At 35.1% G+C, this 25,427-nt stretch overlaps 1 protein-coding gene across 8 annotated transcripts in view; it reads right to left on the minus strand.

Annotated features, from left to right (window-relative positions):
* The window catches only part of ITSN1 (intersectin 1), a 308,496-nt gene that overhangs the window by 233,316 nt on the left and 49,753 nt on the right, over nt 1-25,427 (minus strand). The window lies entirely within an intron of this gene.

Raw genomic sequence — 25,427 nt, forward strand, 5'->3', positions numbered from 1 at the left:
AAGGTACCGTGATGATGCTCAGGAGTCAAGGGTAATGGCTTTGGAGTTTTCAATTTAAAATCGAAAGCCAGACTCAACAAAGTGTACCCAAAGAATTCCTTGTAGAATACTTTAAAAAAACAAAACTGGATTTCAAGTCACAGCCAGTCCTGGATTGGAAGGCTAAATAAAGGCTTCTAAAGGGGAGCTCAGCATGTCCACTGGGTACAGTGCAAATGAGTGTTTACACAAACTAAGTCTTAACTCTTTGTAAATAAATACCGCTATTATTTGGCACTGTTAGAGTGAACTGGAAGGTTTTCTGTTTTCTGTTTTTTCAGAAATGACAATTCTGTGAGTACAAAACTATCTTTAGTATTTATTTTAGAAGTACTAGATTTGATCATTTTATTTGTCAAAATGTTTATGTTGCATTCAAATGGAACACTGGCTTTTTGTAACCAGAGTCTGATGTGGCAGTTTCTCGGTGCATGTTTGTATAAATGCACACACATACATTAGCATACTTGGCCCTGGTGATGTATGACTTGATCTTTTTTTGATGTTGACCATAACATCAATTCACTTCGATGACCAATTTTATGTTTTCAAGCAAAATATGAATTAAACTGAAATCCTACAGTATATAAAAAAATAAAAATAATAAGTAAAATTTAATTTAAAAAAATACTACTTTTTCAATTAACTAATACATGACATGAACCTTTTTGTAGGGAAGATGGAATTTTTTTAAAAAGTCAAGAGGGAGGGGAACTGGGTGATAACTATTGTTGATGTTCAGCTCTTCAATCATGTCTGCATCTTTGGAACCCCATGGATCATACACTGTCCATGGCATTTTCCTGCCCTGAAGAGCTTCGCCATTTCCTCCTCCAGTGGATTGAGGCAAACAGAGGTGAAGTAACTTGCCCAAGATGACATAGCTAATAATTATCTGATATTGGATCTGAACTGAGGGCTTCCTGACTCCAGGTAATACATCCTATTCACTGGGCCACCCAATTCCAGAAGCACTCTTCCCACAGGAAAACTCCAACATGAAATTGGAAAACGTGGAGTTTTCACAAAACATATAAAGTAAATCAAAGGACTATGAAAGCAGAATGGTATAACTAAGCATCATTCCCCTCCAAGCTTCTGTTGTACTAAATACTTTCGCCTCCGACCTCTCACTTTCCAGCTCTCTCATATATAGTCTTCTTCCATTGTAATATTATTCTTTAAAGGCAGTAACTATATATCTATATACACATATATAGAGATAGATAGATAGATCTATATTCATCTGTATTCCTACTGCTTCTCAGAGTGCCATACACAAAGTAAGAATGAATAAATGCTTGCTTGCTTCATTCTTTCCTAGCACTAGCTCTACTTCATTCCAGTGGTCTTTTGTGATTACCTGAGTTGTCAGCACTGTATAGTTTATATAATAAACAATAAATTTATTTAAATAATAAATAATTATTTATCAGGGCAAACACTATATATTCCTAGTGTATAAATGGAGATTTGAACTTTAGACTTCCTTCCCCAGAAGTCCTTGGTATTTCCCAGAATTCCCTATAATCATCTCCCCACATTAGTAAGACCACGTTATTGGTATTTAACTGGCAGTAACACCTCCCATACTAGCTCTCTCTCTCTCCTCTTGAATGATATAGCCTCAGCTGTAACAGTGGTGAGATGGGGATGGCTGAAATGCCTAACCAGCCATGGGCACATTGTTTTTATTTTGTATCCTCTTTATTCCTTGATTTCTAATGATCCTTAATAAACCTCATAAAATATAATATTTTTATTATTAGAATAGTAGACTATAAGCTCTCTGAAGGAAAACAGTATCTCCCTTTCGCATTTGTATTCCTCACACAGTGTCTGCTTGGCAAACAGAGCAGGTACTTGACTTGTTAAATGAATGAGAGGTTCAGCACAGTCTGTATTTGGGTGTGTGGCTGAGGAATGCCTGAATAAACGATTACATCAGCGGTTCGCAACCTCTCAATTTGTAGCAATGAGAATACATAATGCACATCAGGTATTTACATTCCGAATCATAACTGTAGCAAAATGACAGTTTGGAAGTAGCCACCAAAATCATTTTTTGGTTTGGGGTCACTGCAACATGAGGAACTGTAGTGCGGGGTCACGGCATTAGAAAGGTTGAGAACCACTGGATTACATGAAGATGATGTAATATAGTTGTATAAAAGAATATGAAAAATATCAAGTCAGATGAGAAGAATATAAAGTGATAGTAACATAATCAGCATCAGAACAATGAATACTAGACCCATATAACCAAATTTTTAAAGAAATAATACTTAAGCCAGTCCACATTTCACAAGGCAATACAAAATACCCCTTGATTATCCTGAGTAAATCTGGTTTTCATATTCCTTAAAGTCAGATTTATTTTGCTGAGGCATCATAAAATTGATTATCCCCAATCAGTTTAGAGCTCATACAAATTACAACTGTAGATTCTCCATTATTCAAGCTTATGAATATAACCTTTATATTCTCTCAAAAACAAATCTACGTTCATTAATAACAATTAAATATTAAGTGGAAAGTTCTGAGTTAAATGAAAAAGTAAACAACCCAAAAATATAAGTAGAAGCCAAAAGAATAAAGTACAAAAAATGTGAAATTGTGATACAAAATTTCCTAGAAAGTTTAAGACAATGGGAAAAGAAAGAAAAAAATGGAAGATGACATGTGCATGCATGTGTGGGCATATGTGTATATGTGTTGGTATAATAACTTCTTTTTTTTAGGAAATAATTATAAAATTGATATATTGAATAAAAATATATACAGCACTTTTTATTTAGAAAGATATAGGCATACTATATATTGTTCCAAAAGTCTTAATGGAGGGTAAGCTAATTATGCTTAAGCTGAAGCTGTAATTTGATTTGCATATAAAATTAGTATACTTGGCATATTTATTTATAAATAGGAATGTCTAGGAGAAAAACTACCATAAAAACCTAAGAATCTACAACCCAACATCATCACAATTGTTATTACTAATTTAAGGGAAAACCCAAAAGAATGTTTTATATTTGCATTTTCAGCCATACCTCTAACATCAAAGTCAGAAAATAAAACGTAGTCCTTCCCATTCCCAACTTGTTCATTTCTGAAGAATAAAAAACATTTGGGGGCAGAGGTGGGGGTGGGGGATTGTATTCCTACTTTATAAATGAAATGTCACTCCTAGCCCTACTTCTAGCACACTTCATACATGAATATGAACTATAAGTCCAAAACCCAGATCATGATTCCAAAGCCTTTCTGAAACCCAAAGAAAAAATAACCAATGCCACTCAAAAATAGACTAAAATAAATCATGAACATTTAACCAATCAATATATTATACTTATTTATAAAACCACAGATGTACTTATAAATGTATTTAGGGAAACTACTAATTCCCAAATAAGGCAGAGATGACCAAAAGTGAAGATGCATATTTGGAAGAAAATTATAAAAATATAATAAGGAAAAAAAATTAGAAAAAATATAAAATAAATATTTTAAAACTTTTAAAATATCCTGATACACACTCCACACCCAGACCTCTTCCCAGGCAATCTTTAAGTTTGCAGGGGCTGAACCTGCCCATAAATGCAGCAAGACTAGGAAACAAGGAGAGAGGGCATAAAGCTTGAGCAGAGAGAAGTGGCTCCAAGCAAAACATCACAGAGACCCTAAAAATAAACTGTGGGTAAAAACTCTCAAGTGCTCAATACAGAGACTTGCCTACACTCCAGACCCCGACCTCTGTGAGGCAATCTATAAGTTCTTATGGACTGGACCTGCCACTAAGAGCAGCTGGACACTGCTGAGAACTGGGGAAAATTTCCTCAGGGCAAAAACCTCTGCAGAGCCCAATACAAAGATCACCCACATTCCTCACATAGACATCTTAACAGGAAGGAACAGGGCAATGGCCACCAACTCCCAGGAACTAAAATCCACAAACACCAAAAAAAAACAAGGAGAAAACTTTGACCCTTGGTAATTTTTATGCAGAAAAAAACCCAGGCTAAAGAAGGGACATCAGAAGATAACAATTAAACACACCCATCCCTCAGGGGGAAAAAAATGAAAATTGGTCACAAGTTCTTGAAGACATTAAATCCCAGATTGTCAGAAAAATGGAAGAGATGTGGCAAGAAAAGTGGGAAATACTTCAAAAAGAAAATAACAGTTTAAAGACAGGATCTCCCACTTGAAAATTGAAGCCCAGAAATCAAATGAAATAATAAGCAAATTGAAGAACAGAAATGACCTGCTGGAAGCCATGAAAAGCAGGATAGATCAAATCGAAAAGGAAAATCAAAAGATCTTAGCTGACAATCAGTCATTAAAAATTAGAATTGGGCAAGTAGAAACCAATGATCTCACAAAAAAGCAAGAATTAATAAAGCAAAGTAAAAAGAATGACAGGTTAGAAGGCAACATAAAATAGCTCATTGAGAGGGTGGTTGACCTTGAAAATAGATCTCAGAGACAATTTGAAAGTCATAGGCCTACCTGAAAAACCTGGAAAGAAACAGAAACCTTAAGATCATACTAAAAGAATTATCCAAGAAACCTGCCCTGAAGTTCTACAACAAGAGGGTAAAATAGATACAAAAGAATCTATACATCACCCACTACACTAAATCCTCACAAGACAAATTCCAGGAATGTAATTGCCAAATTTAAGAGCATCCAAGCTAAGGAAAAAATATTACAAGAAGCCAGAAAGAGACAATTCAGATATCAAGGAGCACCAATCAGGATTACACAGGACCTGGCAGCTGCCATACTAAAAGATCCCAAGGCTTGGAATACAATAATTAGAAAGACAAGAGAATTGGGTCTACAACCAAGGATCACGTACCCATCAAAATTGACTATATACTACCAGGGGAAAGTATGGGAATTCAACAAAATAGAAGACTTCCAAATATTTGTAAAGAAAATACCAGAACAAAACAGAAAATTTGACATTGAAATACAAAAACCAAAAGAAACATGAAAAGGTGAATAAGGGGGTTCTTATTTTTTCTTCTTCTTCTTCCTTACGGGCTGCAATAAGGCCAAATTGTTTATATTCTTATTTGGAAATTTTTTATTTGTAACTGTCAAAAATTGTATTCACTATTATAGTAGTTAGAAGAATTATCCATAGGTAGAGATTGGGGTACTAAGTGGTTTAAAATCATATACAGAAAAAAATAAGAAAGAAAGGGGGAGGGAGAGAAGATGGCACCAAAAGAAACTTGAAGGAATAAGAAAATTAGGATAATATATATTACACAAAAAGGAACAAGGGAATGGGAGGGGAAGAATACAACTATAAGAAGGTGAGGAAAAGAGTGCTAAAAGGTAATATTCAAACCTTACTCTCAGTGGAATCAATTCTGAGAGGGAAGAGCATCTAGATCCACTAGGGAATTAAATTCTATCTTACCCTATAGGGAACTTGGGAGGGGAAAACTAAGGGAGGGAATAAAGTGGGGAGTTAAAAAGGGGGGGAGAGAAAGAGAGAGGGAAGGGAATTTAATAGACCCTAAAAAAAGAAAAGGGGAATAAAAAGGGAGGGGACAGAAAGGGAGGGTGGGAAGGGAAGCAATACAATTGGGGGAAAGTGTGTGGGGTAGCTTAAAAAGACCCCAAAACAAAAATGAGAGGAATAAGAAGGGAGGGGATGAAAAGGAAAGTAAAATAAGGGTGGGTATTAGGGGAACTGATTGAAAACAGAACACTGGTGTAGAAGGAAATAATGAAAGAGGAAATGACAAGACAAGGAGAGAAAATTAAAATGTTGGTGAATACACAGGTAGTAATCAAACTTTGAAAGTGAATAGGATGAACTCACCCATCCCAAGCGGAAGCAAATAGCAGAGAGGATTAGAAACCAAAATCCTACCATATGTTGTCTACAAGAAACACATGAGAAAGGTAGATACACATAGGGTAAAGGTAAGCGGATGGAGCAAAATTTATTGGGCATCAACTGAAAAAAATAAGGTAGGAGTCACAATCAAGACAACAGACAAAGCCAAAATGAATTGAAAAAAATGAAATGAAATGAAAAAAATGAAAAATGAAAAAAATGAAATGAAAAAAGTATGAAAATGAAATGAAAATGAAAAAAATGAAAAAAATGAAATGAAATGAAATGAAAAAAATGAAATGAAATGAAATGAAAATGAAATGAAAATGAAATGAAAATGAAAAAAAAATCTATTTAAAAAAGACAAGGAAGGTAATTCATCCTGATACAAGGCATTATATATAATGAGGAACTATCAGTACTCAATATGTATGCAAAAAATGACATAACATCCAAATTTCTAAAGGAGAAACTAGTGGAATTCAAGGATGAAATAGATAGAAAAATTATACCAGTGGAAAACCTGAAACTTCCTCTATCAGAACTAGATAAATCAAACAAAAAAGAAGAAGAAGAAGAAGAAGAAGAAGAAGAAGAAGAAGAAGAAGAAGAAGAAGAAGAAGAAGAAGAAGAAGAAGAAGAAGAAGAAGAAGAAGAAGAAGAAGAAGAAGAAGAAGAAGAAGAAGAAGAAGAAGAAGAAGAAGAAGAAGAAGAAGAAGAAGAAGAAGAAGAAGAAGAAGAAGAAGAAGAAGAAGAAGAAGAAGAAGAAGAAGAAGAAGAAGAAGAAGAAGAAGAAGAAGAAGAAGAAGAAGAAGAAGAAGAAGAAGAAGAAGAAGAAGAAGAAGAAGAAGAAGAAGAAGAAGAAGAAGAAGAAGAAGAAGAAGAAGAAGAAGAAGAAGAAGAAGAAGAAGAAGAAGAAGAAGAAGAAGAAGAAGAAGAAGAAGAAGAAGAAGAAGAAGAAGAAGAAGAAGAAGAAGAAGAAGAAGAAGAAGAAGAAGAAGAAGAAGAAGAAGAAGAAGAAGAAGAAGAAGAAGAAGAAGAAGAAGAAGAAGAAGAAGAAGAAGAAGAAAGAGGTAAGAGAAGTGAATGGTATCTTAGAAAAATTAGAGTTAGTAGATATATGGAGAAAAATAAATAGAAACAAAAAGGAATACACCTTGTTATCAGCAGTACATGGTGCATTCACAAGGACTGACCATGTATTAGGGAATAAAAACTTTGCAAATGAGTGTACAAGAGAAGAAATATTAATACAACCTATTCATATCACAATGCAATAAAAATAATAATTAGTAAGGGTACATGGAGAGGCAAATCAAAAATCAATTTGAAATTAAATAATACAATTCTCCAAAATCAGTTAAAGAACAAATCATAGAAACAATAATTTCACTGAAGAGACATCCTTTTAAAATCTATAGGATAAAGCCAAAGCAGTACTTAAGGGGAAATTTATATCCTTGAGTTAATATATTAACAAATTAGAGAGGGCAGAGGCCAATGAATTGGGCATGCAAATTAAAAAACTAGAAAACTAAATTAAAGATCCTAAAAATTAAAGGAGAAATTAATAAAATTGAAAGTAAAAGAACTATTCAATGAATAAACAAGACTAGAGGCTGGTACTTTGGGAAAAAAAAAACAAATAAAATAGACAAATTACTAGTCAATCTAATAAAAAAAAAAGAAGAAAACCAAATTGACAGAATCCAAAATGAAAAGGGAGAACTCACCTCTAATAAAGAGGAAATTAAGGCAATCATTAAAAACAATTATGCCCACTTATATGGCAACAAATATGGTAACCTAGGCAATATGAATATTTACAAAAATATAAATTGCCTAGATTAAGAGAAGAAGAAATAGAATACTTAAATAATTCCATATCTGAAAAAGAAATTGAACAAGCCATCAAAGAACTCCCTAAGAAAAAATCCCCAGGTCCTGATGGATTCACAAGTGAATTCTAGCAAACATTCAAAGAACAACTAATCTCAATACAATACAAACTATTTTACAGAATAAGCAAAGAGGGAGTTCTACCAAATTCCTTTTATGACACAAATATGGTATTGATTCCAATGCCAGGTAGATCAAAAACAGTGAAAGTAAACTACAGATCCATCTCCTTAATGAACATAGATGCAAAAATCTTAAATAGTATACTAGCAGAAAGATTCCAGCAAGTGATCACAAGGGTTATTCATTATAATCAGATAGGATTTATACCAGGAACGCAAGAATCATTCAATGTTAGGGAAACCATTCACGTAATTGACCATATCAACAAGCAAACCAAGAAAAATGACAGGATTATCTCAATAGATGCAGAAAAGTCCTTTGACAAAATACAACACTCATTCCTATTGAAAACACTAGAAAGTATAGAAATAGAAGGGTTTTTTTCTAAAAATTATGAACAGTATATATTTAAAACCATCAGCAAGCATCATCTGCAATGGGGTTAGATTAGAAGCATTCCCAATAAGATAAGGAGTAAAACAAGGATGCCCATTATCACCTTTATTATTTAACAATTTACTAGAAACACTAGCAGTACCATTTAGAGAATAAAAAGAAATTGAAGGTATTAAAATAGGTAATAAGTAGACCAAGCTATCACTCTTTGCAGATAATATGATGGTCTACCTAAAGAATCCTAGAGAATCAACTAAAAAGCTAGTGAAAATTATCAACAACTTTAGCAAAGTTGCAGGATACAAAATAAACCCACATAAATAATCAGCATGTCTATATACTTCTAACTCATCCCAGCAGCAAGAGTTAGAAAGAGAAATTCCCTTTAAAATTACCATAGACAATATAAAATACTTACAAATCTATCTGCCAAGACAAATACAGGAACTATATAAACACAACTACAAAACACTCTCCACACAATTAAAACTAGGTCTAAATAAATGGTAAAACATTAATTGCTCATGGGTAGGACAAGCTAACATAATAAAAATGACAATCCTATCCAAACTAATTTACTTATTTAGTGTCATACCCATTGAACTACCAAGAAACTTTTTTACTGAATTAGAAATACCAATAATAAAGTTTATTTGAAAGAACAAAAGATCAAGAATATCAAGAGAAATGAGGAGGGGGAAATGCAAAGGAAGGTGGCCTAGCAGCATCAGATCTTAAATTTTACTATAAAGCAGTGACCATCAAAACCATATGGTACTGACTAAGAGACAGAAGGGAGGATCAGTGGAATGGACTTGGGGTAAGTGACCTCAGTAAATTTATGATAAACCCAAAGATCTCAGCTTTTGGGACAAAAACTGCAGGGAAAATTGGAAAACAATATGGGAGAGATTAAGTTTAGATCAACATCCCACACCCTACACCAAGATAAACTCAGAATGGGTGAACGACTTGAACATAAAGAAGGAAACAATAAGTAAATTAGGTGAACATAGAATAGTATACTTGTCAGATCTTTGGGAAAGGAAAGATTTTAAGACCAAACAAGAGTTAGAAAAAATTACAAAATGCAAAATAAATAATTTTGATTACATTAAATTAAAAAGGGTTTTATACAAACAAAACCAATACAATCAAAATCAGAAGGGAAGCAACAAATTGGGAAATAATATTTAGAACAAAAACCTCTGACAAAGGTCTAATCACTTAAATTTATAAGGAACTAAATTAATTGTACAAAAAATCAAGCTATTCCCCAATTGATAAATGGGCAAGGGACATGAATAGGCAACTTTCACATGAAGAAATCAAAAATGTTAATAAGCAAATGAAAAAAATGTTCTAAATCTCTTATAATCAGAGAAATGAAAATCAAAACAACTCTGAGGTATCATCTCACACCTAGCAGATTGGCTAGCATGATAGTTGGAGGGGATGTTGTTAAATTGGGACATTAATGCATTGCTGGTGGAGTTGTGAACTTATCCAACCATTCTAGAAGGCAATTTGGAGTTATGCCCAAAGGGCGCTAAAAGACTGCCTGCCCCTTGGTACAACCATAGTGCTGCTGATTTTGTACCCCAAAAAGATAATAAGGAAAAAGGCTTGTACAAGAACATTCATAGCCCCACTATTTGTGGTGGCAAAAAATTGGAAAATGAGGGTATGCCCTCAAATTAGGGAATGGCTGAACATATTGTGGTATCTGGTGATAATGGAATACTATTGTGCTGAAAAGAATAATGAACTGGAGGAATTCCATGTGAACTGGAACGACCTCAAGAATTGATGCAGAGTGAGAAGAGCAGAACCAGGAGAACATTGTATACAGAGAGTGATAGTGTTGTAAAATCAAATGAAATGGACTTCTCTACGAGTAGCAATGCAAAGATCCAGAAATATTCGGAGGGACATATGAGAAAGTATACTATCCACATCCAGAAGAAGAACTGTGGGAAAAGAAACACAGAAGAAAAACAACTGCTTGATCACATGGCTATGACTGGGAAAGTAGACTCTAAAAGATCACCTTATTAATAATATGGAAATGGGTCTTGATCAGTGACACATGTTCAACCCAGTGTAATTGCACATCAGATAAGGGAAGGGGTGGGGGCAAGGGAGGGGAAGAACAGGAGTCTTGTAACAATGGGAAAATATTCTAAATGATCTAATTGAATAAAATTTTAAAAATTAAAAATTATATAATAAAATTTTAAAAACTGGCAAAAGATTAATCTATATCTAAATATCTTATAACTAAGGGTGATAAAATTCAGAAGAAAGGAATACTGTAATAGGTTAAGTACAGAGAAAAGAATTCTGGTTTGTAAGGACACAAATAATTTTTAAAAGTAAAAGGCAGGATGTACTTTCTAGCTGTGTGACCCTGGGCAAGTCACTTGACCCCCACTGCCTAGCCCTTCCCACTCTTCTACCTTGGAATCAATACATAGTATTGATTCTAAGACAGAAGGTAACAATTTAAAAAAAAACAACTAAAAGGCAGGATATGAACTAGAACAACCTCCAGGAATTGATGCAGAGTGAAAGGAGCAGAAGCAAGAGAACATTACACACAGAGACGGATACACTGTGGTACAATCGAATGTAACAGATTTCTCTACTAGCAGCAATGCAATGATCCAGGACAATTCTGAAGGACTTATGAGAAAGAAGGCTATCCACATCCAGAGAAAGAACAATGGGAATAGAAACACTGAAGAAAAACAACTGCTTTGGTTCAATGGGGATATGGTTGGGGATGTAGCTAGTGCAAATATTAATAATATGAAATAGGTCTGGATCAATGACACATGTAAAACCCAGTGGAATTGCTCTTTGGCTATGGGAGGGGGGAGGAAGAAGAGGAGGGAAAGGACATGAATCATGTAACCATGGAAAAATATTCTAAATTAATTAATTAAACTTAATTTGAAAAAACAAAACCCTAAAAGGCAGGCATTTCCATTTATTCATATGAAAGGAGGAAAAAAGGTGGGAAGGGAGAGAAGAGAAAGAGTGGTGAATAAACATCTATCAGTGTATGTTAAGGCAACCCTCCAGGGGCATCTCAGAAAGACCTGTCCATTTGCTCACTTTTCACAAAGAAAGATAACAGTAATATTAAGTCTTCAAAGTTCCCACAATTCCCACAAAGTACCCACAAAGTATTTACTTCAATTATTCAGTGTTACTATTTGTAAATAAGAAGGAATTCATCAAGGTACAATGAAACTAGAAAGGTACATACAATAATGTAAGAGGGAGATATCAGTCCACATAAAAAGAGGGAACAGAAATTAAGCCAACCATCAAATTTCTTATTATCTGTTCAATTTTATTAACTGAAGGGAAAAAAAACCCATCAATTGCAATTTGTCTAATTTTCTTAAAATGTTAAATCCTAAACACTACATCTTCAGATAATACCTCCATCTTAAAAACAAGGGACCTGCATTTCTAATTATACCCATTTTCAAAAGCATTGAGACTCCACCATTAGCATGAAACATTGAATGCATTAAAGAGAAAAAGCAATACCAGTAAGAGAATATAAAAAAGGAAGTGGGGAACTACAGAGATCAGATTTAAGAGAAATCCAACTTTAGAACAACGAAGTCTTGCTTGGTTTTGTTTGTTTCTGCTAAATTAATGCTTAACGTATATAAACTGAGTTTATTTTAACCCTGTACTTAATCCTAAAAAGTTGCATGAAAGTTCTATTTTTTTTTCATATCTGAAACTCAACAAACCAAGATAAAGCTAAGAGGACAATGAAAGAAAATAAACTTGTATCAATTCAGTAAGACAAAAAATAATATGAAACTAAGTTTTCTTGTATGAGGTCCCTTCCAGCTCAAAATGTACGATCCTGCAAGGTAGAGTGAAGTAAAACAGAAGTGAAGAACCAGGGAGAAACATAGAAGAGAGAGAAGGGAAGGAAGGAGGGAGGAAAAGCTCTGTAATTATGATCTAATTTGGTCCTGCAGAAAAGTGGAGAAATTATACCATCCTCCCTTCGCTATACATAGGAGATGGGGACATAGAGAGCGGTCTATCCTCAGAATCATTACTGTGGGAAACCTGGGGAGGGCACTTTAAATCTCAGGGATCAAAGCAGCTAGATATCCCAGTAGATAAGAGTTTGAGGCCTGGAGTCAAGAGTACTAAATACTGAATACTAAATACTAATACTAAAACAGAAGAAAATGGTTTTTTTAAAAATCTCAGGACTCTAGGAAGTATTCTAAGATTATGAATTGTTAAGAAAGTGCTGATCAGGATTGGTAGAAGGAGTTTCCTCATCTGGGAGTTTCCTATACTTATGAAATCATAGATTCAGTTCCTATTTCTATCCCTATTAGTAAATTCCATTCCTAAAATGTAACCAAGGGCATAACAGGAGGATTTTGTTATTTGATATGTCCTTGCAGATGTAAATGCCAAAAATGATATATACATAGTATTACATTTCTATCATTCGTTTTTTTTAAAACCTTTACCTTCCGTCTTGGAATCAATACTGTCTATTGGTTCCAAGGCAGAAGAGTGGTAAGGGCTAGGCAATGGGGGTTAAGTGACTTGCCCAGGGTCACACAGCTAAGACGTGGATGAGGTCAAATTCAAACCCAGGACTTCCCATCTCTAGGCCTGGCTCTCAATCCACTGAACCACCCAGTTGCCCCCTTCTATCATTCTAATCAGTATATGTTTGCTGCCCCATACCAAGCAAAACGAACATGAAACATCTACTGTTTTTGATTAAGCACTACAGTAATAGTGTTGGTCCATATCTCCTACCCTGGACACTCTGGTACACATCCCAAGATTATTTATTCTGATTCCAACATATTTGGATCAATCCTCTGCTCCATTAGTGTAGAATGAAAGGAGAGAAGAGAGAAAGAAAGAGCAGAGAGAGAGAGCAGAGAGAGAGCAGAGGAGGGAGAGAGAGGGTGAGAGAGGGAGAGAGAACCGATACAATAAAATTGGTTTCCTTTGTTCATTTTTTTCAGTATTAGTCCAGTCAACCCTTAAGGGAAATTTTCGTTGCTACGTTTTTATTAACTTGGTTAAATTGGAGGTAATTTACTGATGTAGATGAATGGGCAAAGGTTAGAAAAGGGACAACTGATGGATATCCTGGATAGGTCAATGACATTCATACAAATGTCAAGGGATCTAAAGAACGTTTCCCCACTGGGGAAGTTTTCCAGAAAGACTTGAATAGAAAAAAAAGGCAAAGACAGATTGCAATATATACTAGCAATGTCAAGATCAGATAGAAACAAGGGCCACTAAACTTTCCCTGCAGGCTACATACTGATTTGGAAAACTACATATTAACATTATCTATGTTCTATTATGTAGTTATTTATTTTGTTAAATATTTCCTAATTACATTTTAATAACCTGGTTTGGCAGCAGAGCGAGTTTTATAGGCAGGGGCTATGTGTTTTAACACCTCTGACAGCACAGGAGAGAGAATATATATGAATGTTTTAACAAATACATAAAACTAAACCTCCAAAAATAAGCAATAATACTATAATAATAGTATCGATTATGTAGCACTTTAAAGTTTGCAAAGCCCTTTATAGATGTTAACTCATTTGTTCCTTATAACAGCTCAGTAAGAAAAGTGCTATTATTATCCTTGTTTTATAAATGGGGAAACTAAGGCAGAGAAAGGTTAAAAATTACTTGCCTAGGTTCATGTGCCTAGAAAGTATCTGAGGCAGGATTAAAATTCTGCTTTTCTAGACATATCCCATACTGTATCTACTATTCCACCTACATGCATTTAAAATAAATCATTAAAAAATATGAGGAAAAGTTGAATCCAAACATTTACCTATACGCTTAAAAGTGAGAATTGTAAACAGTTCACTTAAAGATTTAAGACACTGTATACAAAGAAAAAAATGAGAAAAATACATTGAAAAACTAGAATTTTACAAATAAAAGAAACCAAAAATACTACCAAACAGACACTTTTAATGAAAATTCTAGAAAGTGAATTTCACATGAAACCAATAATTTGTGTATTCAGTTTATTATGGACACATTATAAAGTAATTGCTACTATTAAAGTACAGAAAAATTGTTTTTTTGCAGAATAATCTTATGATAAAAATGAAAGGATTCTAGCTAAAAGAAAAATAGAAAATTGGGAACACAACCTGTCTCCTTGATTTACAGATACAATTTTTAAATAGGAACAAATACAGTAAAATTTACCCCTTTCAAACTTAATTGGGCCAATCTTAGTGATAATGAAAGCATGAATTATCACACGCATATATTTTAAAATTATTACCTTTTGTCTTAGAATTGCTACCAAATAGAAGAGCAGTAAAGGCTAGGCAGCTGGGTTTAAGTGACTTGCCCAGGGTCCCATAACTAGAAGTATCTGCTTCTACATTTGAACCCACAACCTCCTGCTTCTAGGCCTGATTCTTTGAGCCACCTAGCTGCCCCACAGAATAAATTTTTTAAAGAAATGCATCAGTTTTGCTCTGCATTACTGATTTTAAATAAAATGAGTGACACTAATTTTTTAAGTATTTTAACTAGATTATCATGTTTATGCTATTACTTTGTGAACTTTTTCTTTATAAATAATTCTACTATAAATATAAATATACCAGATCATAATTTGATAGTTTCCCCAACTTGGTGATATCCAAATTAATGAGGTTTCCTTGAATGTGAGTTTCTACCTCAAATAACATTTTAACTGATTTAGCAATACTATAAAGATGGGATAGTTATTAAGAAAAAAAATTTATTATCAGTTACAGAATATTTCATTTGCACAAGTTTTATTTATTGCCTTAAATAAAGCTATACTCCAAGAACCTTTTCCTCAAGACTCTATTCTACAATTGTGTTAAGCACTTCAGAGTCAATGTGTGATGAAAACTTAATCAGACTTTCAATAGCATCAAAACCAAAAAGGAGTATTATTATCAAATGAAGGTTCCTTTTTACCTTTGTGAGAAGCAATATAGAGGAAGCACTGACTCTAGATTTAGAACCTGGGATGAAATCCCACTTCTGATCGTTACTACTGGTGTAATCTTAAGCAAATTACTTACACACCCTAGGCTTCATTTCCTCGTTTGTAAAAAAAAAAAAAGAAAGAAATTGGGCTAAATGGTCTCTGAGATCCTTGCAGCTATATAAAATAATCACATGATCCTAGAATCCAAAAGAAGAAAAATCCCCCCTCTTCCCCGCCCCACTTTGTAGATACACTTTTCCTCCACTTATTTGGATCTAGGGTCAGATGAATTAGTTTATTTTCCCAGTTTAATTTTTTTTTGAAAGCAAGAAACTTACTCTTGATTTCTTAAAACAAAAGCATGTTATTACTTTGAAAGAAATAAATGTTGGGGCAGCTACATAACTCAGTAATTGAGAGACAGGTCTGGAGATGGAAGATCCTGGGTTCAAATCTGACCTGAGACACTTCCTAGCCATGTGACCAAGTCACTTAACCCCCATTGCCTAGCCCTTACAACTCTTCTGTCTTGGAACCAATACGAGTATTGATTGTAAGATAGAAGGAAGAGGTTAAAAAAAAAAAGATGTTAAAAAGAAGGATGGCTAGTATCTTCCATTAGGTGCCAAGCTTAGAAACGTTATTTTTTTTTTAAATGAATACCATTCTAAAATTCATTTCATGGTATACCAGAGCCAATACAACTGGCTCCTATAATTTTCATTGTGAACATTCAAAATTTAGAAATCAACAAATGAGCAAATGAAGTATCAGGACTTGATTTGTTGGGCTGTTAAATTGTCTAGACTTTGAAGAAAGAAAATGTTAATAATACTGATTAAACTTAAAGTAGGTGGAGTACACATTTTTCCCTAGAGCCCATTGTTATGAATTTACCAGCAAACCCCTGTTATATATGGAGAACATCTTCCATCTTAATTTTAAAAAGAAAATATAGAGCAAAGGGATGTCATTTGTACAATTCATTACCAAATGTAAGCCAAATAATCCTAGTTGACCAGTAAAGCAGCACAAAAGAGTAAAACAATTTGTTTTAAAAGTAAAACACCTTGAAAGAGAGGAACACCTAAGGACTATATCACTACTGAACTGGGGGGAGGGGGTCAGTCATAGTAGAAAAAGGATAGGAGACAAAATAACAAGGCAATAACAGAAATTGTTTAGAAAAATTAATTCAAAATAAGTATTTTTGAAATATTAATTACATAAGGAATAGAGACTAAGCAAAGTATAAATAAGCATTGTGAACTTGAAATCTGAAAACCCCAAGTTTGTCCCAGTTCCAGAGAATTTGCCTTGAGGAGGTCTCAGACTCCCAATATCAAACTGAGTAACAATCCTTAAAGCACTTGATTTGACCAGCTTAGGTGGGCTAGCTGAGCTAAGCATATGCTAAATACCATTCTGTCCTGGTAGGTTCTCCCATTGCATCAAGTTCCTTTCCCAGATAGTCCAGACCTTAGCTGGATCCTTTCCTTTGTATCCACTGTAATTAGGCTACTCCCTGATACCCCAGTGCCTGGCTATGGATCCTATAAGAGCAGGTTGCAAAGGAAAAGATGGAACATTGGGAAAGGGATGATTGCCAGGCAATGGCATTTGGTAGCAGAGGATCATGGGAGAGGAGAATGAACCGGGGATAGTTCCCAAAGAACTCTGGGCTTTTGGAGTTGGGATCTCAAGGTGGGCAGAACCGTCTCACCTTACTAGAATCACTGCCAAAGATGATTCTCTGAAGAACAATAGAACTTAGGGATCTTGCATACCTAGTGTTAAATCATTCTGTGAAGATGGGATTAACTCTCCCCTGTCCACTTTTAGATTTAATCACCAGAAGTGTATGTACCCCCATATTTCCTTAAGTGTAGGGAGGCCTGCAACCCACATGCTAAGCTGAGTGATAACTCAAAAATGTCTGACTGCCTCCTGAGCAGTCCTAAGAAAATTCTAAAACTGTGATTGGTCCACGTAAAGTGGAAGAAAAGTACAGGAAGTGATGCAAAGAAGGGTCTTTAAAAGTAGTTGCAACTTCCTTTGACCAGGCCTTTTTCTCCTTTGAACTTGGCCTTGGAGGAGCTCTGACTTGGGACCTTGGAATGCTTTTGGTAAGACTGCTTTTAGATCTTCCTTTAGGACTACTATGTGAGTGAGTAAAAAAGACTGACTCCTTTCCTGACTCATGGAGGAACTAGAATCTGGAGAGGTCCCCTCCCCCATTTTGGAGGAGGCCGTGTGGCTGGAACTCTTGCTTAATTTACCCCTTGGTCCTCAGGCTGGGGCTTCTGGAGCCCTGCCGAAGTAAAGCCAGGGCCATAGCAAATAGCCTAGCTCATTAAACTATATTTCTTACTCCACCCTCTTTCTCATGTCTCTTTCACTCTTTCCCTCTATTTGGTTAATAAAACTACTATAAAGTCCTTTTGACTTGAGATATATTAATTTTGGCAACCACATTCTCACATATTTAGTCCCACCTTAATTTTTTTTAAACCCTTACCTTCTGTCTTGGAGTCAATACTGTGTATTGGCTCCAAGGCAGAAGAGTGGTAAGGGCTAGGCAATGGGGGTCAAGTGACTTGCCCAGGGCCACGCAGCTGGGAAGTGTCTGAAGCCAGATTTGAACCTAGGACCTCCCATCTCTAGGCCTGGCTCTCAATCCACTGAGCTACCCAGCTGCCTCCGTCCAACCTTAATTTTTAACCCTTATAATTCTTACCTTCCCTTATTATAAATTCAACTTGCTCACGCTAAATGATTGCTTAGATATATTACTATAATCTCTTCAATGTGATTATATTTAAACATTTTGAATTTATATTAATAACATTGGTCTCTAGTTCTCTTTCTTTCCTTTGCCTTGCCTTGGTTTGTATATTAGGAATATATTTGCTTCATAAAAGGAGTATGTGTTTTCACAATTTTTGAGAATAACTTAGGCAATATTAAAACTAAATTTTCTTGAAAATTTTATTTAATAAAGATACTCCACCTCTGTTTGTCACTTCCTGTACTTCAACAAAACTAGTTAAATTGTATGCAACCTTTGGAGAATTTAATAATCTAAGAATTTAAATGGAAATTTTAAGGGGTCTTCAGAGATAATTTTAGATAACTACTGGTTTCTGAATGGATATTTTTATATTCATATATATATTATAAAGAATATTGTATTGAAGATAAAAAGTTCATATAAAGTCAGGAAGTTAAAAAGAACTTCTGTGCATGCATAATAATTTAACTCTTCAGTATAATTTATTTCCACCAGAACAATCTAGATTTCTTGGTGATGTTCGGGACCCAAATAAGTTTTACTTTGTTTTAAAAATATATTTGCCTAGGTTGAAAGACTTGTTACATCTGTAAAAAATTGTGACAAATATCCATCAGCTTATAGGCTTTTTAAATGTCACTCAGAAAATCATGTGAAATATGATAGTGGGTTTGTTTCCTATTATAATTAAGTGGGCTATTGTAAATTTGGGGGACTTTGGCATTTTCCTTGAATGTGCATTATCTACTGTACTGCTGCATTAATTACTTATTCTGAAAATAATTTGTACTCACACAGTGGTTCATAACCAAGTTAAAAAGGAAATGGATCTCAATTTTTTTGTGAAAAAACCTTTGTATTCTACCTCTCATTGGCTGACACAGTGTGTCAGTGATTGTAAGCAATATATTTTTTATTTCTTTTTTAAAAATTTCTTATTGTTTTACCTTGCATGTGCAATATTAGTATTTCAGTTTACTTTTTCTCTCCTTTTTGTATTTGAGGCACATGTCAACATTATTCAGAAGATTTTTCTTTAATTTTTTTGATTTTGCAGTAATATCAGTTTAAAATACATTTATTCTAGTATTAATGAATACCCAAAAAGTTTTAGACTATAAAAATGATGCCATTTAAAAAAATATGAGATTTGCTTAATGATTCTGTCTGGTTTGAGAAAAAAGGAATAACGAAAGAGTCACTGTACAGTACTAAAAAAGCACAGAGCACCTGTATAGTGCCTATGGAGCACAAGGTCAAAGAGACCAGATCCCAGTGGGATTGATGTAATTTTGAGCTAAGATAAGAGGACTTGAACTTGTTTGGGGTTCGAGTTTGCAGCTATTTTGACACATGTCAGAGGCTGGACTTCCTCTAAGAAACATTCTATCAAGCACCTCCTTTTCACTGCCTTCCTGACTTCCATTTGCTGCTGAAATCTAGTCTCTTTTCAGTCTTTCAAAGTGTGGCAAACTTTCTGTAGTCCTGGCTACTGCTTGGGTAAGTGCAATTGCTTGAATCACTTTAATTGGGCCCTGATTCAAGGACCTGTTATAGATTTGTTTTTTCCTTTACTAGGATTTTTAGACATAAGAGTTTGATATTTTATAGTTTATCCACAAGATATTTTTCTTTTTTGTTTGGATTGTTTTTATGCTTTGGATTCAATTTTGCAAACTGACTCATAACTCATAACTCAACCATGAATCCCTGTGTGATACCTATGTGTATCCCTGTATTGTCCTCAAGGGGGAATGTATTAATATTCACCTCAGGAGGGTCTATGTTGTTATTTGAACTTTGATTTAAATTTGGGCAATTTTAGGATAAGAAACTTGCTACCTCCAAAAATCCAAAAAGCGCCATGAAGATTCCTGCAGAGACCACATCCTGCACCAGAAGATCCAGAGTGAACTTTGGGATGTGAATTGAACTATGAGGGGATTGAAATGTCATTGTTTTGAATGTATACTCTTATGCCAAAGGGGACTGCCACCAAATTGGCTTTTTGTCAACCTAATAATCATTGGTTTTGTTCTTTTTTTTTCCCCTTTTTATCCACAAATTATTGCAATTTTAAGTTAGTTATGTTTCCATGATCCTCTGGGAAGACTGGTCTCCCCAGAAGGATCACAAGGGGAATATATCGTTAGAAATTCTTGGACCCCTAAACAAAACTACATTACCCAGAGTTCTTTTCTGTATTACCAAGAATCCTTTTCCCTATTCCTGCATACTCGCGTTTTGCATGAGTGTATTTAAGTGGCTATAACTCCTCCCTCTTTCTCTCTTTGACCTGCAACCTGGTGGAGTTCAGGCACTTCTTTTGCTTTAGTTATCAATAAAACTTTTAAAATACAATAATTTAGTTACTGATTATTAATTTTAAAACCCACACTCCTCTCTAAGTGAGTAGAGGCAGGACAGATTAACTTCAAGGCCACAGCCACTGGTCTAAAATTGTAAAGCTTTAGGAGCCCAGCAACCTCTGCCACTTTCCTCCTGCTACTGCCTCCGACTGCTGATTGCCCACCCGAGAGTCATTTAGAAGCAGAAGGGTGAGATCTAAATGCCATCTTCTCCTCTTAAACTGAAACTTGGAAAGGCATTCCTCGCTGCAACCTGGTAAGTCAGGTGTGGTTTGGGGGTTTGTTTGTTTTTTAGCAACAATTAGCCTCTAACCCTTCTGACTCCTTTAACCCGGGAGAAGCAATCCTGATCCCCCAACAAGCTACCATCTCGCAGAGCAGAATCCCAGAGTGTGGGAGGAAGTAAGTAATTTCAGCTTGATTTTTATGTTATTAGAAGGTATTAATTATTGGGCTGAATTGAGAAAGTTTAGCCTTATCTTACTCCTAGACGTTTGCTCTCTCCTAAACCACCACATGGGTTCTCAAGCACGGTAGGCACTTAAAGCCATTCTCCCAGACCAGCTAAGCTAAGTGGCTGAGAGGAGTTTTTACCTTCACTGTGCCTAAAATAGAAAGCTTTTGTTTTCCCTTACAAACTTAGCTTTAGCTAAAGCCTTTCGGCAGGCCTCCATTCAAAGGCTGATTGCGGTGTTGTCTCCATCTAATAGCTTTGTGAGATTTTTACTCCTAGCCAGTATATGTGAGGTAGCACCACATAAAGACAGAAAGTAGATTTGCAACCAATTGAATAAGCAGAATTTGAAGTATGACACAGTTTCCTGCCTATCTCTAATAGCTCCGGGAGAGCACAGCTCAAAGTTTTGGGGTATCTTTTCTTACGAACATTGCCAGGTGCACTGGTCCTGGCAATTAGCTTAAGTAATCCTTAGATTCAGGGGGAAATGCATCGCTCTACACCCCCTTGCCATTTCTGCCTGCCCAAGGTCCCATGTTGCCTAAACGGTCTTTTGTTCCTTTTTGCCTTTGTTAATCATCACATAGATGATGATGGATGGACTCCATCAAATTGGTTACAACCTGAATACAATCTTTGGAAAAATTCAATGACCTAAAAACTTAAATTGATTTTAAGGGGTCTTCGTAAGTGCTTTTTCAGGATATCTAGGAGCACCACTGCCTGATTGATCATTTGCCTACCTTTGAGTTGCTTGTAACAAAAGGTAAAGAGTCCATTTGGTAGTGCATGTGATTAGCACTATTGTATTCCCCGCCTCTGCATTTAAAAAAATGTAATGGACGAGACAAAGACACGCCTTTTATGGCTGTTACAATCTCATCCTGGAAGTGGGGAAGTTTTTCCTAGGGGTCATGATACCTCTGAATGGTTCTTCAGAGGGAGTATTTCCTGTGAAGCCTAGTAACTTCTGGATGGTTCTCATATTTCTAACTCTTCAACTTATTCTACCCTTCCACTAGAATGATCTAGATTTTTGGTGATGTTTTAGACCCAAAAAGTTTTCATCAATAATATAGAGGTTTGTGTTTTTTCTGGGTTCCTCTGCCAAATTTTGGAATAATGGCAGTAACAGACTTTGTTAAAAATATCTCAGCCAAGGTTGAAAGATTGACTAGATCTAGAGAACGTGACAAGTATCCATGAGCTTCAAAGTTGTTGTTTTTTAATGTTACACAGCAAGTGGCTAAGAAAACTCATGTGAATCCTAATGATAGCAAGTTTGTTTACTATTGTCATTAAATGGGCTCTTGTGAGTTTGGGGATTTTGGTGCTTCTTTGAATGTGCATTACCTGTTTTATAAAGCTGTTACTTGGTGAAAATCATTTGCACTCACACGCCATGTTAAAAAGGAAATGGATCTCATTTTGGGGTGAGAAACCTTTATATTGTACCTCTCTTTGGCAAACACAGTGTATCACTGATTGTGAACTATATAATTTTGATTTTTTTAATGTATTATTGTTTTTCTTTGTATGTACAATGGAGTACTTGAGTTTTCTTTTTCCTCTCATTTTTGTACTTGAAGCACATGTTAACAGTATTAATGGTTTTTTGAGTTTGCACTAATATAAGTTTAAAATATCCTATTAACCCTAATATTAATGCATACCCAAAAGCTTTAGACTGGAAACCTGCCATTGATTGTTAAATATTATGGGACTTTGATTAATGATGGTGTCTGATTCCAGAAGGGAATCACAAAAGAGCCATTATATAGTGCCAAGAAGCACAAGGTCGAGGAGATCAACCAATCTCTGTGGGATTGATGAGAATGTGCACCAAGACAGAGGACTTGTTTAGAGGTTTGAGGAAGCGGCTGTTTGAGAATGTCAGACGTGCCAGATTCAGACAAAGCACCTCAGTTTGGCTATGATCTTGGCTCCCCTATCCCTGAGAGTTGTGAATCTTAAAACTTCTCAGACTCTACCTTAGAAGATTTGGTTAAGCTATTCCCTTATTGTAACAAATGGAGGTACTTGATCAGGAATGTATTAAGAATTTTAGCATTACTCCACCCATACTTAGGCATACTTTAGGGGAAGATAAAGTTGTAAACTCCTGATTGAACAATGAAGGTACTTAACCTTATAGTAAAGCTAGAACCTTAAGCCAGGTCTATTTTTATATCTAATACAAAAGAGTGCTAAGTACCTATGAAGGTTAAATTAATCACTAAAAGGTCAAGCAACTTACGAAAGGCAAGCTTAGCAAAAGAGGTGTGAAGTTTTAGTCTACCCAGAAAAGGTGTTTATTAAAGAATGCTGTGAACTAAGAATGGGCCGTCCTAGGAAAAGCATCTACTGTGATTGGTAGACATAAATTAACTTAGGGGAGGTGACACAAGAGAAAATTTTCTTTAAAAGGAAGGAGCTTGATGTGGAATGGAGTTCAGCTTTGGAAGCTGAATTGGAGGTGAGGAGTCAGAGCTGGCTCTCTGAACTCAGTTCAGGAGTTGAGGATTTCAGTGAAGAACTGGAGTTTTGCTTGGGACAAATCTTGTGGTGAGTGATTAGAGAGGCTTGTGGTGAGTCTCTCTTAAAGCTCAGGCCTAGGCCATTTGGCCTAGGCCCTTTCCTACTATTTCCTCTTACTCTGTCTCTCTCCCTTCCCTTAATTCCTTCATTTGTATTAATTAAAATCTCCATAAAACCCAGATGACTTGGGTATTTCATATTTGGGAATTTTTCCCAAGGCGACCACTTATGTTTTATTTAAGTCAAGACACTAAAATTATCTTTACAGTTTTGGCAATTCACAGTCTTGAAACCCACATTTTTTGTGATCACAGAGTGAAGGTAAAATCAGACCAGGGAATATTTCCCATTTGCTTTAAAATCTAGTACTTTTTCTTTCGTCTTCATAAAGAGGCAATTTTCTCTAGTTCTGGCTGCTGACTGGGTAAGTGCATACTGTTGCAATGGTCCTACAGGCTGGTGGGACATATTGGGTCCTGATTCAAGGACCTGTTATGGGCTTGTTCTTGCTCAGAATTTTTATGTATTATTTAATTTTGATTTTTTCTTTTCTTTTTTGTCTTTTTTACTTCCTTTTTAACAATGGATTCACATGTGTCATAACTCAGCCATGTATCTCAGGCTTATATGTGTGTTTGCCAACACCCTCTTCAGGGGACATTATATAATTGTCATAAAATTCTAGATTTATAAGAATTTTTCTTGTTTGAGAGTAATTCTAGGATAGAAAACTTGCTACCTCCCCAAATCAAGAAAGTGAACTGTTTGGAGAAGGCACCATGGAGATGCCTGCAGAAACCTCACATTGTACCAAAGCATCCAGAATGAACTTTGGGATGTAATGAAATTTAACTGTAGTGGTTGAACTCATTTCTTTTTAATATAAACTCTTAGGCCAAAGGGGACTTCACCCCCTAATTGGCTTTTTTGTCAATGCGCCTAGCAATCAGTTTTGTTCTCTTTTATTTCCCTCTTATCCCCAAATTATTGAATTTCCCCTTAGAAAGTGCAATATTGTATGTGCCTCTAGTTAAAGATTTAGAAATATAAGTTGGTTATATGTGCTGATTCCATGGGGAAAATTGGCATTTAAATGGAAGATTTCAACATGTTCCTTTCTATGAGAATCACAGGGGGGATTGTGTAATTTACATTTGAACCCTAGAAGTACAATTTCCAGAGCCTCACTTTCCTTCTCACGTTAAGTGCTGATATAGGGAGGATATAAATTTTGTGTAACCCTCTCACTCTCTTCCTGTGATTGGGTTTGGTGGGAGTAGCGTGAGGTGAGAGGGGAATGGCATGAGAGACAGGAGAGTTTCTGCCCATGTGGTCTTAATTTTGTTTTAATGTTTGTTTTGGGGGGTTTACATCTATTTCCTTTTTATTCCTTCTAAGTCAAGTGATTATTAATAAACTTTATAAAATATAATTCTTGGAGTGTTGGATATTAATTTAAATCCTACACCATCTAGCAAATGTGGAGATACAGGCACTCAATAAATCATGACAAACTATATTTATAGCATCAGTCCAGAATCTTATATACTGTTCATTAGACTTGACTGCTACTTGATCATAACTGAGTAAAGATTTAACCCAAGTGAACATTTCAACTTTCTGTTTTACAACAGAACTTCAAAAATTAAGACCTATGAAAAAACTAGCAGCAGTATTTGTGAGGAAAACTAAAAAATGTTATAAAAATTAAGACACTTCTTTTGGGGATGCAAAAATAGGTGGAAATTTCATTTTCTAACATACTGATTTGAACTGTCATTGCTTACTTCAAAAAATAAAAGCAGTTCAATTTAAAATTAAAAGATTTTTAGAGGAACCTTGTCAAGAAATCCAATGCATCAGGCAATTTAAAAGAAAACATAATTTTGTGCACAAGAGAATTAATTTATTCATCTAATAAAAAT

Source organism: Monodelphis domestica, chromosome 4, assembly GCF_027887165.1.
Source record: "Monodelphis domestica isolate mMonDom1 chromosome 4, mMonDom1.pri, whole genome shotgun sequence".
Taxonomy (NCBI): domain Eukaryota; kingdom Metazoa; phylum Chordata; class Mammalia; order Didelphimorphia; family Didelphidae; genus Monodelphis; species Monodelphis domestica.